The 4,273-nt window shown below is 45.6% G+C and overlaps 1 protein-coding gene across 2 annotated transcripts in view; it reads right to left on the reverse strand.

Annotated features, from left to right (window-relative positions):
- The window catches only part of Hsd11b1 (hydroxysteroid 11-beta dehydrogenase 1), a 44,388-nt gene extending 40,115 nt beyond the window's left edge, over nt 1-4,273 (reverse strand). For both annotated transcript variants that reach the window (XM_031339527.1, XM_031339530.1), the window contains exon 1: nt 4,148-4,273. The gene's annotated coding sequence lies outside the window, so the exon portion shown is untranslated. The remainder of the gene's footprint in view (nt 1-4,147) is intronic.

The following is a 4,273-nucleotide window of genomic DNA, read 5'->3' on the forward strand; positions in this document are numbered from 1 at the left end:
TACATCTTAACATCGCTGTGTGGCAGGAATCCATCCAGCCTCAGCCAGTGCGTTCCCATCCTGTATCTTAACTCCCCCTTTACTGGATTCAGCTGAGCAAGGAGTTCTAGGTTGCATGTTATTTTTTCCCAGCTGGAGGATACTGCTGTGCTGTTCCAGTTCTTAGCTTGTGCTGTCAACACTGAGCCGTCGAAATGCTGTCTGGATCCCAGTTGTTGCTTCATGGGCTGTTTTCCCTCTCAAGAACGTCTCAGTTCCATTCATTTAAGGGGTCAAACATTTCTAGTATTGTGCTTGGAGGGGATTTGGTTTCTGTTTTGGAGGGCTCATTGAGTACACTCTTGGCTGTTCAAATGGAATCTCAAGTCCTTTGTCTTAGGAAACTTTGGAGAAAGTATTTATTGGTTAGTGGATTTGCTTTTTCTCCCCCTGACCATGGTTCTTAATAGAAAATATCAGGAATTCTAGACTTATCTTTTATACCCCCCCCCCCCATTTTCTCTCTTTCTGTGAGAATTCCATAATTTTATCTTTAGGTGCTTCAGCCTAATTGTGGGTAATGTGGGTGGGCATGTATACATGTCAGTGGGGATATACATATGTGGGTGGGTGTATATACATATGTGGGTGGGTGCATATACATGTGGGTGGGTGCATATATATGTGGGTGGGTATATGAACATATGGGTGAGTGTATATATATGTGTGGATGGGCATACATACATGTGGGTGCATGTACACACATGTAGGTGGGTATACACACATGTGGGTGGGTGTATACACATGTGTTAGTGTGTATATATGTGTGTGTGTACATACATGTGGGTGGGTATACATACATATGGGCTGGTGTACATGCACATGCATGTAGAGGTCAGAGGTTGACTCCAGGTGGCTTCCTCTGTTGCCCCCCACTTAGTGTTTGAGACAGGTTCTTTTACTGATTCAACCAGGCTGGCTGGTCAGAGGGCTCTTGGGACCTGCTTCTTCCAGCCTTCCAGCACTGAGGTCTGAGTATGTGCCACGGCGCTATGGATGTCGTGCTGGGAACTGACCTCAGGTTTTTGCAATTGCACAGCAAGTGCTCTGCTGGGGCATCTCCCGGGTCCCATCACTGTAATTTAAAATTTCCCAGTTGTATTTCTTTCTTCAAGGAGCCTTTTCTTGTTCTGTGTACTTTTTTTTTTCCAAGACAGTTTCTCTGTGTAGCCCTGGCTGTCCTAATACTCATTCTGTAGACCAGGCTGGCCTTGAATTCAGAATAGGATTGAGGGCGTGTGCCACCACTGCCCTGTAATGTTCTCTGCACTTTTAAAATATGTCCCTGTGGCCCTCATCTGTGGATGTTCTGTCTTCTCTAATGTCAGAGAATATCTATGCTCATGGCTCCATGAGGTTTGCCATGTTTGGAGCTTTCATCCTACCTTGGCAATTGTCACTGTTGAGTGGGTTGCTAGTCAGATTTGCCCACTCACTGCTACTGTGCTGTGGGATGTATGGGGGCCTGTCAGTTCCACAGGGAGACCCCATGACAAGGTCTCTTGTACCTTTCTCTTTCACTGGGTTCTTCCTGCAGGGATGACCTTCATTCATTGCTACTGTGGGATAGGATAAGTGGGTAGAGGTACACAGGCCAGACTGTGCTCATTCTAGGAGCCGAGCCAGGAAAGGGGGCTGGTAACCTAACCCTAACCCTAACCCATTGCAAAGGAGAAGAGGCTGTGTTTCTAGCTCAGGCTACCTGGAATTTGCTATGCTGCCAAGGATGGCTTTGAAGTTCTGATCCTCCTGCCTCTACTTCCCAAGTGCTGGACTAACAGACACACATCACTATACCCCCTTTTTGCTGTGATGGGGATCAAACCTGGGGCTTTATGCATTCCAGGCTTCACCCATTTATTTGTTTTGAATTGAAACATTTTTGAACACTAAGATCTTTCTGAAACTGTTTGTGGTGAGAATATAAAGATTCTGATATATGATGTCTGTTCCAAAGTACATTACAATCAAGTGTCATGGAAGTGTGTGAGTGACCCAAGCTCACAAGGGTGAAATGGCAGCCTATAACAGTCCTCACAGAGGAGACAGTGGCTCAGGCCAGCCCAGGGTGGCAGGAGGGACTTCTGGGGGGAGGTATCTGCAGACCTAAGGTTTGAAGGTTAAGAGTGAGTTCTGGATGTGAAACTGGAGGAAAGGTCCCAGGGAGAAGAGCGACTTGTGGATACAAGCAGAACAGGAGTCTAGAGAGATGGAAGCAGCGAGAGCGAGGGAGACATGGGGAAGCCACTTGTTTGTCACTGTTCATGCTAGTGCAGCATGTGAACCAGGGCCTACCAACACTAGATCCAGAAATAACAACATCTTGTTTTCTCTGCAAAGCTGAGCCAACTCAAAATATTATAAAATGAGCAATTTGAAGATTGCAGAGAGAGGAGACGCATGAAATGCCGTTTCAATGACAAGAATGGGACTGTTCTCATTCCCACATGACAAGCCACTTCCTGTCCGTATCCTCTAGTGTCCAAACAGTTATGAAACAGGCCCTGGAAAAGCTCACATTAGTGAAATATTGTTCTCCTATTCCTGCCAGCCAAGAATTATTTACATGTTGTAGCTGGGTCTCTTACCCCAACGGCAGATGTTCATGAGCTCTGAGGACACCCAGTATCTTCATGTGAAGTCTGGGTGATTTTGATCCTCAGTAAGAAAATTGAGGTCCAGTCACCCCTATGCTACAGGCATAAACATGGCCTTCAGTAAGGCACTTCCCTGTCCTGGCTCCCATTGCCTCACTTGGCAAATGGGACGAATTAAATTAGATTACCTTTAAGGTTTTTTTCCCAAACAGAAATTGGATTCAGGCAGCTCTAGCTGTACCAAAATGAGCATTGAAGAAGAGGCAAGATTTTACTTCATTTTGTTTTTACATCATGCTAAAGAGAGAAAGGCGATTTCTTTAAATTCTTGACAAGCAAGCAGAAGAGAGATTGCTCCATCTCTCCTTACCTCTCCCACCATGTTTAGAGTTTTTGAATCACAAATCCCTGAGAGAAATATGTCACTGAAGACAGACACCCCATACATATATATGCTATAGACTGCAACACACCAAAATATAATGTACTGGCCTCCCATCACATACACTAATATACAACACATACATCACATACCATGCACACCACACACATACACACACACACACACACACACATACACACACACACACACACACACACACACACACACACACACACACACACACGAGTTATAAAGTGCATCAGATTCTGTTACATTCTTGTTGAAAGAAAAGCCCTTTTAAAAAGCCAACTGCTATGAAACAATGTTGCCCTGTCTAGATGTTTTCTAAAGTACTTAGCTAATTTGAACCCCCACCCCAAGTTATTAGAGTGGTAACTGAAGCCCTTTGCACTGGCTGGCAAGTGATGGCCAGTGAGTCTGAGCAACTGAGAGTTGAGAATGGCATTTCCTTTTCCTGCTAGGGTTTCTCTAACTCCCTGATGTGAAAGAAGTACCTTGGGGTGCCCTCTGAGCAGGCTGCTTGAAGTCTCAGGTCAGTGTCCTGAGCAGATGCTGGGCTGGGATTTTGGGAGAAATGGTAGCACAGAGAGAGCTTTAAGAGGCTACAGCCTTCAGTGGCCATGGAACCCCACTTTCACACAGCTTGGATCTCAGACCACTGGCATGGAGGCTGGGTTGATTAGCTGCAATGGGATTCCCACAGCCCTTTCAACAAGTCTCCAGAGAAGATGGGGTACAGTGCTTATGTCTGTCATCAGTTCAGAACTGCGTATGCCCTGCTAGCTTTGTGTGCCTCCAGAAGAACTCAGGAATGCTGTGACTTCCCACAACCTTAGCAACTTTATATTCCAACTAACACTCTACTGCCAGATGATCGGCTGCTCTTGGTGCCAGCACCAGACCCCTGTTCCATCTGCCTTTTATGTCATCTCTCCCACAGCCCAGACCTCCCTCAGCATTTTTAATTTTTACAGCTTTTTTTTTGAGCAGCCATTGAAATTGACATAGAAGTTCGTTTCTTTTCAGACCTGCTAGCCCTACTGTGTATAGGGTGTAGCCCTGAGTGGGGGTAGTGTCACATACAACATACAATTTCATAAAGTCTTACCTTGAGGCTTCAGATAAGTGCGGCTCCTTTTTATTGGCTGCCTATTTCTGCCTCTTCTCTCTCCTCCTCCTCTCTATCCTTCTGTCTCATCTCTTTTCCTCTGTGGTTTCCCACTCTTTGGGGAGG

The sequence above is a fragment of the Mastomys coucha genome, unplaced genomic scaffold (assembly GCF_008632895.1).
Source record: "Mastomys coucha isolate ucsf_1 unplaced genomic scaffold, UCSF_Mcou_1 pScaffold1, whole genome shotgun sequence".
Taxonomy (NCBI): domain Eukaryota; kingdom Metazoa; phylum Chordata; class Mammalia; order Rodentia; family Muridae; genus Mastomys; species Mastomys coucha.